This window comes from Ranitomeya variabilis, chromosome 6 (assembly GCF_051348905.1).
Source record: "Ranitomeya variabilis isolate aRanVar5 chromosome 6, aRanVar5.hap1, whole genome shotgun sequence".
Lineage (NCBI taxonomy): Eukaryota > Metazoa > Chordata > Amphibia > Anura > Dendrobatidae > Ranitomeya > Ranitomeya variabilis.
Genome location: NC_135237.1, coordinates 245417964 through 245433225, shown reverse-complemented (window position 1 = coordinate 245433225; position 15262 = coordinate 245417964). Strand labels below are relative to the sequence as shown.

Here is a 15262-nt window from a genome sequence, read left to right as displayed (position 1 = left end):
ATTGGGTTTCGTGTTTCGGTCGATCCCCGATTTTTAGCGATAATCGGCCGACTGCACTCGACTCGACTCTGGACAAAATCGGGTTTCCCAAAACCCTACTCGATCTTAAAAAAATGAAAGTCGCTCAACCCTAGTGCTCACTATGCATCTAGATAAGTTTCTTGGGGGGTCTAGTTTCCAAAATGGGGTCACTTGTAGGGGAGCTCCAATGTTTAGGCACACAGGGGCTCTCCAAACGCGACATGGTGTCCGCTAACGATTGGAGCTAATTTTCCATTCAAAAAGTCAAATGGCACGCCTCCCCTTCCGAGCCTTGCCGTGCACCCAAACAGTGGTTTACCCCCACATATGAGGTATCGGCATACTCAGGAGAAATTGCCCAACAAATTTTAGGATCCATTTTATCCTGTTGCCCATGTGAAAATGAAAGAATTGAGGCTAAAAGAAATTTTGTGTGAAAAAAAAGTACTTTTTCATTTTTGTGGATCAATTTGTGAAGCACCTGGGGGTTTAAAGTGCTCACTATGCCTCTGGATGAGTTCCTTGGGGGGTCTAGTTTCCAAAATGGGGTCACTTGTGGAGGAGCTCCAATGTTTAGGCACACAGGGGCTTTCCAAACGCGACATGGTGTCCGCTAACGATGGAGATAATTTTCCATTCAAAAAGTCAAATGGCGCTCCTTCCCTTCCGAGCCTTACCATGTGCCCAAACAGTGGTTTACCCCAACATGTGAGGTATTGGTGTACTCAGGAGAAATTGCCCAACAAAATTTAGGATCCATTTTATCCTGTTGCCCATGTGAAAATGAAAAAATTGAGGCTAAAATAATTTTTTTGTGAAAAAAAAGTACTTTTTCATTTTTACGGATCAATTTGTGAAGCACCTGGGGGTTTAAAGTGCTCACTATGCTTCTAGATAAGTTCCTTGGGGGGTCTAGTTTCCAAAATGTGGTCACTTGTGGGGGAGCTCCAATGTTTAGGCACACGGGGGCTCTCCAAACGCGACATGGTGTCCGCTAAAGATTGGAGCCAATTTTTCATTCAAAAAGTCAAATGGCGCTCCTTCCCTTCCGAGTTCTGCCGTGCGCCCAAACAGTGGTTTACCCCCACATATGAGGTATCAGCGTACTCAGGACAAATTGGACAACAACGTCCCTGGTCCAGTTTCTCCTTTTACCCTTGGGAAAATAAAAAAATTGTTGCTAAAAGATCATTTTTGTGACTAAAAAGTTAAATGTTCATTTTTTCCTTCCATGTTGCTTCTGCTGCTGTGAAACACCTGAAGGGTTAATAAACTTCTTGAATGTGGTTTTGAGCACCTTGAGGGGTGCAGTTTTTAGAATGGTGTCACTTTTGGGTATTTTCAGCCATATAGAACCCTCAAAATGACTTCAAATGTGAGGTGGTCCCTAAAAAAAATGGTTTTGTAAATTTTGTTGTAAAAATGAGAAATCACTGGTCAAATTTTAACCCTTATAACTTCCTAGCAAAAAAAAAAATTGTTTCCAAAATTGTGCTGATGTAAAGTAGACATGTGGGAAACGTTATTTATTAACTATTTTGTGTCACATAACTCTCTGGTTTAACAGAATAAAAATTCAAAATGTGAAAATTGCGAAATTTTCAAATTTTTTGCCAAATTTCCGTTTTTTTCACAAATAAACTCAAAAATTATCGACCTAAATTTACCACTAACATGAAGCCCAATATGTCACGAAAAAACAATCTCAGAATCGCTAGGATCCATTGAAGCGTTCCTGAGTTATTACCTCATAAAGGGACACTGGTCAGAATTGCAAAAAACGGCAAGGTCATTAAGGCCAAAATAGGCTGGGTCATGAAGGGGTTAAAGACAAGCCATATGAAGTTAAAAAAATCAACTCTCAAATCTATTGCCAGTTTTTAAATACACTTTCTTCAAGCAGTGGTACAGGGGAAAAAATGCATCTTCAAAATCATGATTTTTATGCAGGACAATGCTCTAACGCAGTGTTCCCCAACTCTGGTCCTCAAGCGCCACCAACAGGTCATGTTTTCAGGATTTCCTTAGTATTGCCCAGGTGATGGAATTATTGCCTGTGCAGGTGAGGCAATTATCACCTGTGCAATACAAAGGAAATACTGAAAACATGACCTGTTGGTGGCTCTTGAGGACCGGAGTTGGGGAACACTGCTCTAACGCATGCATCAAAGTACTCCACTGCTTGGCTAACCAGCAAAGGCCTTGAAGATGAAACAAAAATGACATGGCCTCTTCCTCACCAGACCTAAACCATATTGAGAACTAGTGAGCCTTTTTTAAACAGGAGATTTGCAGTAAAGTGCTTTTGGAAACACCAACAGCAATTGACATTTGTAATAATAAAATTAATCATCAAAACCTCAAATTGGCTAATTGTGCACACAGTTTATAAACATCAAAATAGCATTGCTAATGTAATATTTGATAGATATCTGTTGTGCTTCCAAAACAGAAATGACCTGATGAGGCATCTACTCTACAAGATTTTGAAAGTGGTTTGTCATATCTGGCACCAAAACATTAGCAGCAGATCCTTATAGCTCGATAAGTTGCGAGGTGAGGCCTTAATTTGATCAGATTTGATTTTCCAGTAAATCCAATTGATGCTCAATGAGGATTAAGATCCTAGAAATGTTAACACATTTAACTCTTTGTTGTGGTCCTCAAACAATTGCTGAAGAAATGTTGTAGTGCGGCGGGGGCACAACATCTTGCTATAGATTGCTATACATTAGGAAGTATTTTTTGCCATGTAGGGATGTAATTGGTTTACAACAATGCTTACACATCTGGCAAGTTTTCTACTATACGATTCCCAGCAGAATGTTATCCAGAACACAGCACTGCCTGATTTTTTTTTTCTTATAGTGCATGGCAGAGCGAGATCTTTTCCAGTTAGATGTTATACACTCAATGGATTGTCCCCATGTCATAAAAGAAATGATTTCTCAAACTAAGCCACCTTTGTCAATTGCTCCATGCTTAATTTCTGAAAGAGACATGCTCATTATATGTGCTTATGGTGCTGGATATAGGTCAGCATGCTGGGATCTTACACATTTCTTTCATAGCTAATACCACATTTTTAAGAAATTTTAGCTCTTACTGTATGTGATATTTAACCTGATGAGCTAACCATCATTTACCAGTTGCATTAATGAGAGCAATGGAACAAGACACAGGGATAACACAGTGGATGACCTGGGAGGGGTTTTATCAGGAGAAGGAATACGTTTAATCTAGTGGTTTGGTGCAAGCAGGAGATAGAAAATTCATTCCGCTACAAAGAAGTTATTTTACCAAAAAGAAGTGTATGTAAGCAGTCACGCAGACAAAAGGGAGGGTACTTCAAAGTTATTTCAGGAAAAATAGGCAGCAATAGGGACACCAGTGAGTGTCAGGCCCTCCCTATCACCTTTAATAATGGTTATGACAACTGAGGTGCATGGGTTTGCAGGTTGAGTTTGGTAGCGGAATAAAAGAGCTATTGGCGGTAAGCCATAAAACATTGGATTAAAATAAAAATGGGGGGAAATAACTGGATATTGAGTCTCCTGATGGTGTGTATGGGACACAGAAATTTTGGATGCATATAGTGCACCTGGATTGGAGTCCTTGAGGCATTTGCAATTTTCCAAAGGTAATAGATATCTGGTGCAGAGGAATATATGTGAGAGTGGTGTAAAATGTGAGTGTTAGAGCCTTCAGGTATTCTTCCTGTCTCAATGTTTTTCGGTGTTTGCAAGGTATTGTATAATAGGTAGCCCAGGTGGGGATGTTTTGTATGTCGATTTGTTAAAATAAAGATAGTTGCTTCTGTGGCTTTTTTTATTCATGTCTATAATCAGGAGGTTCAGTTGCAATACATTGTAGCATTTCAAAGAGGTAGTATTTATCAAAGAGGTAGTAAGCATGTGGTTGAGGAATTAGGGGGAGCTTTGTCATGGAAGTGAAAAAAGTTTATAATCACCCACAAATCATGAGCTTTGGACTAAAATGACCCTGTCACTGGTTCACTTGTTCTTTGTTTCTTGGACAACTTTTGGTAGATATTAATCACCACTTACCTAAAATAACCCACAAGGTCTACCATTTTGGGGATACTTTGACCAAGTCATCTAGTCATCACAATCTGGCTCTTCTCAAAGTCGCCCAGATTATTACACCTGCCCATTTCTCATGCTCACTGTTTACTTGCTGCCTAATATATCCCATTCCATAATTTGTGCTACTCATGTGTCTGCAATTCTCAAAGGGGTTTTCAGGTAATAGAAAATTATGGTCATCTGACCTTCACACCAGTAGGTGCTAGGACTATCAGTCATCAAATCCAAGCTGAGATTGAATAATGCAGTGTCCAGGACAAGTCCATAATGCATGACTATTGTGTAAACAAAGATGATGCCTAAATTTATAAAGAAAATTCAGTTAAAGTATCACAGCACACACTTTTCCCAACGCAAATATTTGTGCAGCTTTATTACTACTACAGTGTCATACAACAATATTTTGGGCGATAGTGGACTTTATCAGGCCTAAGATGCACCTGAAGTCGCCGTAGGTACCTGGTAACTTTCAGTTTCCTGCATATTTGGCTTGATAATGGTGCCATTGTAGGACACTGAATCACTTATAAATCTGGAATCACTGGAATAAATGTATGATGTCCTTCTTCTATTAATTGTTGGCTTCCATCTTTGGTTCTGGCCAATGGATCTGCACCCCATCTAAATGGCATATAGAACAGGGGTATGCTGCCACCAATATTAAAATAGAAAGGTATTTCAGTTATTCGATCTACTGAATGTCCCTGAATATTCAAAGAGGTAGTTCCCTTGAGCAGTATTACTTGCAGGAAATATTCTTTATTAGCATATATTCTAAATAATAGTAAGCCTTAAAGTACTTATAAAATTATAAGTTAATGGGATATAATAACATTGTGGGCTACAGTTAAATTAGTGACAAAATGTACAATTGGTGGAGAAAGATTGAACTTGATGGACCGAGGTCTTTTTTCAACCTAGGTAACTATGTAACAATAAACTAACTATGATTATGCATGCTTATGGTGTTATTCTTATAGTAGAAACAAAATGGTAATGTATTTGTACCCAAAGCCCTCTACTCATACCATATTTGATTTTGTTATCTTGCCATTTATCTTTGCACTACTTGAATTTACTGTTACAGAAGGATTTCTACATTATTGCAGCATGCTGTCACTTTCTTGCATTAGTAAATGTATTTAGAGCTGCACAGGCTCAAGTTACAACTGCGCTCCTCCATGAGAAGAAAATATAGAATAATATGACAGACATATTAAACCATTTATATCTTCTATTTTGTTTATTACATTACTGAATATTTGGCAGTTTTCGCATCTCTTTGTAATTCAGTTATGCAATTGCTGAAGCCTAATTGAAAGCTATAATTATGGCAGAGGTACAGACTCGTAGTGTAAAAATATTAAGATATTGTATGATATGGATAAATTGCTGGCCACTGCTGAAGTACTTGGCTCTCAATCAGAAAAGTTGATTTACATGACGATTATAGTAATAAAACACTCAAAGACCATTGGGCACACATTGCATGGTACAATAGCATAATTCTAAGCAGTATAATTGAAGGCAGTTAAGCTTGAATGCAGAAGGCCGTTATTTAGCAATCATCTCTTTAAAGGTTTATTAAGCTTAGAGTTATGTACAAATTAAAGGCTCTGTCAGTTAATGGTATGTGATAGTGGCAAATATTTTTCTACTTAACTTGTTTTGATTAAAAGCTAAGGGAAAAAAAGTGGGTTCCCTTATCATATTTGCTGTGAGTAGAGTTGGGTGGATCCTTCGAAATTCGAATTTGCCAGCTCAGCCAAATTTTCCCCCAAATTTGATTTTCATCAAATAAAATCAATCAATAATTGCAATAATTAAAGGAATCTAGTTGAATGGAAAAAAGTGAATAACACTTTCAAGTCTCCAAGAACTGTATTGAACCAGTTTTGAGCTCTTTAATGCAAACATAGTATTAATGATGTCAAAGTGACAGGAGCATGTCTCTCTAGCTAAAAGAAAAAAACGATCGTATCCAGTGATATCTAACAGCGATATTTGGGTGGTTTAATAATAAACCCTTGGGCTATTATAACAAGGATGTGTGCAATATAGTTTACAAAATGCACACTTTGTGAGGTAGACAATTGTGCTTACATTTCTGAGTTATTGAAATTTATATATGACTTTAAAAAGACATCATGGTTTGCAGGAAGAAGACGTTCTGTGACACACAAGCCTTGGTTTCAAGAGTTTGGTTTACTAGCAAATATTTGTTCTGATGGATCTAATAATGCCCTTTTTGTTTGCATTGTGTGAATAATACAAAGAAGCTGTTATTAAGGTACTGTTACTGCAATACATCTCTGATCAATCAATTCACATCCACACGGAGTGACTATTTTTTTATTCACAGAATGAGACTACCAATGTAATGCAACTCTGATTGGCTGGACTAGACCATGTGATGTCATAGCTGCAGGACACTTTAGGGAAGCCTGCTCAGCACCGGCTAATGGTTGACCTCTCTGAGTCTTTATCAGTGTGTATATTGGGAATTTTTTTTGGCAATCATTGCAAATGCAGAGTGTTTGGATGTGCCGAGACCTCATGAATTTCAGGAAATTCAGCTCAATGTTCATCCTTACATGAGAGCATCACAGCACAGCTGTGGAGAAGATGTAGAAATTATTTTCTACATCTCCTCCATTGCTAGCATCAGAGTGCAGTGTGAGGTTTCACATGCACCAATAGACTTATATGGGTGGGTGTGATTGGATTCACAAATGCAATCGCAGCATGTGGCAATTGTTTTCACATGTCAAATCGGCATTAGAAAATAATCACAGATGTGAGCTGCCCAATAGGTTAAAGGTACCGTCACACTAAGCGACGCTGCAGCGATAGCGACAGCGATGCCGATCGCTGCAGCGTCGCTGTTTGGTCGCTGGAGAGCTGTCACACAGACCGCTCTCCAGCGACCAACGATGCCGAGGCCCCCGGGTAACCAGGGTAAACATCGGGTTGCTAAGCGCAGGGCCGCGCTTAGTAACCCGATGTTTACCCTGGTTACCAGCGTAAAATGTAAAAAAACAAACAGTACATGCTCACCTGCGCGTCCCCCAGCCTCTGCTTCCTGACGCTGACTGAGCTCCGGCCCTAACAGCACAGCGGTGACGTCACCGCTGTGCTTTCACTTTCAGTTTAGGGCCGGCGATCAGTAAGAGTCAGGAAGCAGAGGCTGGGGGACGCGCAGGTGAGCATGTACTGTTTGTTTTTTTACATTTTACGCTGGTAACCAGGGTAAACATCGGGTTACTAAGCGCGGCCCTGCGCTTAGTAACCCGATGTTTACCCTGGTTACCAGTGTAAAATATCGCTGGTATGGTTGCTTTTGCTGTCAAACACGGCGATACACGGCGACCTAGCGACCAAATAATGTGCAGACCTTCTAGCAGCGACCAGCAATTTCACAGCGGGATTCTGATCGCTGCTGCGTGTCAAATACAGCGATATCGCTCCCTAGGACGCTGCAACGTCACAGATCGCTGGCGACGTTGCTTAGTGTGACGGTACCTTAACATTCGGCCTAGTGCAATCTGATTTTTATCAGATTGCACTCGTACGATTACCTCACACGTGGGAGTGAGCCCTAACAGTAGAAACTTTGCATGAGAAAACCTCAAAGCTATTTTCTTAAAAATTAACCTCTTCATGACTTTGGACATACTCAGTACATCTTGCTTGGTTGGTACTTACCGAGCTTGGACGCACTGAGTACGTTTAGGAGCTGTGCGCGCAGGATCACTGCTGAGTGCCAGTTGATTCTGACAGCCAACACCTGGGACTCAGTGAAGCAGCAGAGCCCACATGACTCCTGGCACTTAAACCCCTAAATATTTTGATCAGAGCATTTAGCAGGTATGCAGAGCTAGGGAGCCGCTTTTGTAATCTAATCGGCGCCCTCACAACATCATCGCGTTAGACCGATCGTTGCCATGGTGACCCTGTGACATCATGAAGACATCTGGGTCACCAGGCTATGGCACGCCCCTCAGACCATCTGAAGAGCACGGTATCAGGGGCTGGTGTCAGTGCAGCACTGCCAGTTATAATCCATTATAATGCTTGTGCAGTGCAGTGGATTATAACAGCTATCAGGCTGCTGAAAGTAACAGTCCCATAATGCGACAAAGTAAGAAAGTTCTAAAAGTAAAAAAAATTGAAAAAATATTTTTTAAAGAAATCTGAAAAGAATACAAATTATATATTTATATATTGCACTAACAAATTAAAAATAATCAAAAAAGTACACGTTTGGTATCACCACCTCCGGGGTGATCTGCCCCATGAAACTGTTCCACTAGTTAACCCCTTTAGTGAACACTGTTAAAAAAAGGGCAAAAAAAGATGCTTTTCATCTTATCGCTGAACAAAAGTTGAATACAATGCAATCAAAAAGAAGACTGTCCTGCAAAAAAACAATCTTCCAAGCAACTTCATTTGTGGAAAAATAAGAAAGTTACAGCAGTCAGAAGGAAGCAATTCAAAAATAATTATTTCTTCTATTAATAGTTTTTATTGCGTAAAAGCGCCAAAACAAGCAAAAAAGATATAAATGTGGTATTGATGTAATCGTACTGACCCGAAAAATAAAGCTGCCTTATCAATTTTACTACAAACAGAACGGCATAAAAAAATTCCTCAATTGCTGTTTTTTGTTCATTCTGCCTCACAAAAATCAGAAAAGAAAGCGATCAAAAACATTGTGACTGAAAATAGTACCAATAAAAATGTCAATTCAGTCCGCAAAAACCAAGCTGTCACATGACTCTGTTGGCATAAATATGGAAAAATTATAGCTGTTAAAATATGTTTTTGCACTAAAAAGCGTCTTTTAGTGTGTGACCAAACATAAAAACCCGATATAAATCTGGTATCGCTGTAATCGCACAGACCAGAAGAATAAAATCATCTAATCATTTATATCGCACGAGGAACGTCGTACAAAATAAATAAAATCAATTGTTCACTAGTGATGGGTGAGTGTGCTCGTTACTCAGGTTTTCTGAGCATGGTCGGGTGTTCTCCAAGTATCTTGGGTGTGTTCGTAGATTGTTTGTGTCCCCGCAGCTGCATGATTTGTGGCTGCTAGACATCCTGAATGCATGTGGGGATTCCCTAACAGACAGGCAATCTCTGCATGTGTTCAGGCTGTCTAGCAGCCACAAATCACGTAGCTGTGGGGACACAAACATAATCTACGAGCACTCCCAAGATACTTGGAGAACACCCAACCATGCTTGGAAAACGTGAGTAACGAGCACACTCGCTCATCCCTATTGTTCACCTGTTGTTGATTGTTACATTCTGCCTTCTAAAGATCGCAGTGAAGCTCATTTCACATTTATCATTTGCTCTGCGCTGAGCACTTACACCAAGGTTTTCACATAAAGCCCTGAAATATGTGATTCAGATGGAGCCCCCGGTGGAAGATTCCCTATAATGAGGCAGATGCTGGCACCGTGGACCTTGTGTGGCCTGTGATCTGTTGGTGTCCATCTTTTTAGGCATGAATAAAAGCGTGGTCAGTGACAGTTTTTTGCACTTCTTAAAATAAAAAAACACTCTACAGAGGTCAGACGGAGTCCAGAGTAACTGTGCGGCCTCATTTTAGTAAATGGTTCCCTCAGGGGTTTTATCTGAATCAACTCACTTAAAGATTTAGAGGGAAACCCTAAAGTAAGTGTTCAGCGGAGAGTGCTGAATAAATGTGATCCTAAACGTTATGTAAAATGTTCCCAACAAAAGCTTCAAATGAATCCACAAAAAATAGCAAGTACCCACCCATGTCCATCACCTGTCAATGGAAATATAGGGGGATTCCACGTTACTGGTAGTACATAGGCTCTGGAAAAGCGCTATGGCTCCTCGCACGCCAAAAGGAATTGAGCAAATTCTGCCCTCTCAAATCCAAATGCCCCTCTCAATTCTGAGCCCCAGCGTGACTAGACCACATTTAGAGTTCACAATTCTGTAGTGATGAGATATAACCTAATTTACGGGTGCGTGTCTCCAGAACCATGAGCTGGGCATAACATACTGGCCACTGCAGTGAACTGATCACTACAATGTACTGGGCCCTTGAAACTTACTGGGCACTGCAATGGCAGTTTAAAATAATGGAGCCAAAATAACTTTTTTTGTGGGAGAAAATGTGATTTTTTGTTTTCACGGCTCAACGTTATAAATTTCAGTGAAGTGCTTGGAGAGTCATAGTGCCCATCACACATCTAGATAAGTTCTTTAATGGGTCTAGTTTCCAAAATAGGGTCACTTGATGGAGGGTTTACACTGTTTAGGCACAGTAGGGGCTCTCCAAAAGGGACATGGCGTCCGCTTTTATTCCACCCAATTTTGTGTTCAAAAAGTCAAATGGTGCTCCTTCCCTTCTGAGCCCTGTCATGTGCCCAAACAGTACTTTTCCCCCACATATACGGTATCAGCCTGCTCAGGAGAAATTGTACAACAAATTTAGCATTCCATTTTCTCCTGTTTCCCTTGTGAAAATAAATACATTTGGGTCTAATTAAAATATTTCTGAAAAGAAGATAAATGTAAATGTTTTCCTTCCATATTCATTAATCATTGTGAAGCATCTGAAGGGTTAATAATATTTTTGAACGTGGTTTTGAGTATGATGAGTGGTGCAGTTTTTAGAATGGTGTTACTTTTGGGTATTTTCTGTCATAAAGGGCTCCTCAAAGTTTCTTCAAATGTGATGGGTTCCCTAAAAAAATGGTTTTGTAAATTTTGTTAGACAAATTACAAATTGTTGGTCAACTTTAAACCCTTCTAACTTCCTAACAAAAATTAACTATGTTTCAAAAATTGTGCTGATATAAAGTAGGCATATTGGAAATGTTATTTATTACCATAACTATTTTGTGTGACATGGCTCTGGTTTAAGGGCATAAAAATTAAAAGTTTGAATATTGCATAAATTTTCTACAAATTTCTCATTTTTTCGCAAATAAACCCAAGTCATATTGAAGAAATTTTACAACTATCATGAAGTGCAATATGTCACGAAAAAGCATTCCCAGAATCAGTGGGAGCCACTGAAGAATTCAATAGTTATTACCACATAAATTGACTCTGGTTAGAATTGTAAAATTTGTCCTGGTCATGAAGGTGCAAACAGGCTTGAAGGTAAAGGGGTTAGAGGAATTTTTTATAATGAGACAGCCCATTTAAGGAATATTGACTGATCATTTTTTATAAACATTGTGCTTGATAGGCAGCACCCTAATGTTATGTTTTTAAGTTAAATATCAATTTCACAAAAGTAAATGAATTACAACCCCTGGCAAAAATTATGGAATCACCGGCCTTGGAGGATGTTCATTCAGTTGTTTAATTTTGTAGAAAAAAAGCAGATCACAGACATGGCACAAAACTAAAGTCATTTTAAATGGCAACTTTCTGGCTTTAAGAAACACTAAAAGAAATCAAGAACAAAAAATGTGGTAGTCAGTAATGGTTACTTTTTTAACCAAGCATTGGGGAAAAATTATGGAATCAAAAAAGTAACCATTACTGACTACCACATTTTTTGTTCTCGATTTCTTTTAGTGTTTCTTAAAGCCAGAAAGTTGCCATTTGAAATGACTTTAGTTTTGTGCCATGTCTGTGATCTGCTTTTTTCCTACAAAATTAAACAACTGAATGAACATTCTGCAAGTCCGGTGATCCCATGATTTTTGCCAGGGGTTGTAATCACAACCCCCTTCTGAAGTATTGGACATAATTTGAGTTGCAGAAATTTCTGCTAGACATCTGCCATGTGATGACATACCCTTAAATTTAATCGAAAGTAGTGTCTGTGTAGTAGTCTGCCTATGAATAGGTGTATTTAACTTTATCAATCACCTGCGGCTCCCGATCCAACACTTCTTGGGACCCATGACTGTCTCTGTGTTTTTTGTTTCATCTAAACAGATAGGACCACATATTCTAACTGCTTGCATTACTGGCCAAAACGTCACCACTGTGTCATAGAATCATAGAATGTTAGAGTTGGAAGAGACCTCCAGGGTCATTGTGTCCAACCCCTGCTCAATGCAGAATTCACTAGACCATCTCAGACGATGTATGCCCAGCTTCTGTCCATTCATTTGCTGCAGTAGTTATGTGTCCATATAAATGGGGCACAAAGTGGACCACCCAAAGTAATTTTTAAAGAAGTAAAATTGCCTGGAAATCCCTTTTAACGCTTAACTCTTAATTAAGACATTTTTACAAATAAACTGAAAATCATATGAATATATTATTATACTGATATTAGTACTTTTTAATTTTACAGGTTGGATTTAATACCACTCTGCAGAATTATCATCAAACAGCACAGGATATTATAATAAGGTAAATATTTTTTTATCTTTTCTTAAGGTTTCATTTAAACATCTGTGAATTACGTATGTATGCTACCCATTATAATCTATGTACCTGTTCACATTTTTGCGTTTTTATGCTGTGTCTGCAAAAAGAAATCACATAGACATGGCCATTCTTGATCCAAATCATGGCTACAAATTACCAATATTATTTCTATGGGTTCCTGAAACATCGGTAGCAGAACACAATACCATTCGGGTGTAATATGTGTGCAGATCATTAATTAACATTGTTATGGACGGAAAATCTTTGCGATTTATTTCTATTTCCATGCTAAAAAAATCACTGATTAGCACTGATAGTAAAAATCATTACACTGATGAAAGATGGACCCTTTGTTGTCATACCAGAAGAATCTGAATGAAGCCTTAGCCATTATTCTTGCAACTTTTATTATACTGTACCTGCCTCCACTTGCAGGTAAAACAAACATTTTGAAAAAAAATACTCAGCCGTGCAGAAATAAAATTGTCACTGATGCCAAATACATTTTTTAGAGTATTGTGAATCTTAGTTATTGTATATCTTTGAAAAAAGACATTCTCTGTAAACTAAAGTGTAAGGCTATGTGCACACGTTTCGGAATTTCCACGGAAATTTCTGCAGAAATTCTGCAACTCCTGCCGCAGATATATCGCATGTGGAATTGGCATGCATATTCCCGCTAAACACTAGCGTTTTGCAAGCGTAATTAGCTTGCAGAATGCTAGCGTTTTCCAAACGATCTGTAGCATCGCTTGGAAAACTGATTAACTGGTTGGTCACACTTGTCAAACATAGTGTTTGACAAGTGTGACCAACTTTTTACTATTGATGCTGCCTATGCAGCATCAATAATAAAAAGATCTAATGTTAAAAATAATAAAAAAATGAAAAAAATGATTATTCTCGCCTTCCGACGTCACCCTATCTCCTCAGCGGTGCACGCGGCGGCTGGGATGCTGTGTGCGAAGGACCTGGGATGACGTCATGGTCACATAACCACAACATCATCCCAGGTCCTTCACGCACAGCATCCCTGGGAACGGAAGCCGCCGCGTGCACCGCTGAGAGGCAGAGGTCTCCGGGGGCCATCGGAAGGTGAGTATATCCCTATTTTTTAGTTTAATTCTTTTTTTAACAATTATATGGATCCCAGAGCCTGGAGGAGAGTCTCCTCTCCTCCACCCTGGGTACCAACCACACATGATCGGCTTACTTCCCGCATGGTGGGCATAGCCCCATGCCGGAAGTAAGCGGATCAATGCATTCCAATGTGTGCGGAATCCCCGCGATTCCGCAAATTAATGAACATGCTGTTTTTTTCCGGAATGCGGTTCCGCTCAGGAAAAAAACGCAGCATGTGCATACAAAATGTGGATTGCATTCTTTTAATAGGATGCTTAATGTGAGCATTTTTTTTGCGGTTTTATCGCGTTTTTATAGCAAAAAAACACAAAAAATCCAGAACGTGTGCACACAGCCTAACTGTGCTTTTGAAGTAACCTTTCAGAATAAAGAGTCCTGTGTGTATATGAGGAATAATGCCATTTCTGACCATTATGTGACTTCTATCCTGCATTCTCACCAGTTTTCCCCTTTGCATGCTCTATCTGTATTTGGCAATCTACTGCTTACTGGGGGGAGACAAGCTGCAGTCATCACTCCCATAGACAGCACAGAGAGGGGCTGCCTGCTCTTCATGCTCCTTTTAGCTCACAGAGACAAGCTGCAGCAACATGGGGGACAGCAGCACTCAGCTGTTTTGATCTGAATCAGCCTCTGAATCAACCTCTGTGTTGATCTGAATCAAGATTACAACGTTTCTTATATACTATACTGTTGATTTCTGCAAAGTTAGTTGAGTATAGCTCTGTTTTAACTGTAAAACTGCCCCTAAGGCCGGGGTCACACGAGCGATGATTCTCTCATGCGAGAGAATTGGCATGATTATGTAAATGACACTTGGATACTCTGATCAGAGTTTGAGCCTAGTGTCAGTTTACTGTGATTCGATTTTCTCACATGACAGAATCGTAGCACAGCTGAGAAGATGAAGAATTTATCCATTTTCTCCATTGTCTCAATGCACATACAAGTGATCAGAAAAAAGGACTAAGGAGACTAAGAACACTACACGTGTTCGAAACGCGTCCAGTTATTCAAACATTCCTTCCCCCCGTATGCACTGGTTTGTCAAGCAGCTTACTTTTTAAATTTGTCCAAATAAAGACTTTTGATTTTATTTCCTGAGCTGGATACCTTCATTTTCCTGCACACATACAAGTGATGTCTAAGTGCTGTCCTATGTTATTCTCGCATTCATAGACTTGGATGGATGTGCGTGATGCGATTTGCACTGCCCCGTATATAAAATTGGTCAGAGAGCTATCCGATAAAATATAGGATAGCACTTGCGCTATGTATACGTTTGTGTGAGTGACTCTAATGATTATGACATAATAAGAAAAAATAATAACTATAAGAGGAAAAACATGCCAAACAATAATGGGGGAAGGGGAAGTAGACACTGGGGGGGGGGAAACGCCCACCAGGGCCGTGGGGTACTCGGTACTGGGTCCGGTACTTAAAGAGACATGTCACGGCTGCGGTGACCCGGTCCGTGGCCCTGGGCGCCCATGTTAAAGGGATAGTCTTTAAAGGGATTTGTAAAATAATGAATGTTTGTGACGCCACCTGTGGTATTCGGTCAGGGATGACCAACACTGCTTTAAGGGGTCCTCTGGGGTGAT

General features: G+C 39.6%; 1 protein-coding gene across 5 annotated transcripts in view; it reads left to right on the top strand.

Moving 5' to 3' along the window:
- LOC143782270 (poly(rC)-binding protein 3-like) overlaps nucleotides 1-15262 on the top strand; it is a 2306623-nt gene that overhangs the window by 657645 nt on the left and 1633716 nt on the right. For all 5 annotated transcript variants that reach the window (XM_077269554.1, XM_077269555.1, XM_077269553.1 and 2 more), the window contains exon 2: nucleotides 12439-12497. The gene's annotated coding sequence lies outside the window, so the exon portion shown is untranslated. The remainder of the gene's footprint in view (nucleotides 1-12438; nucleotides 12498-15262) is intronic.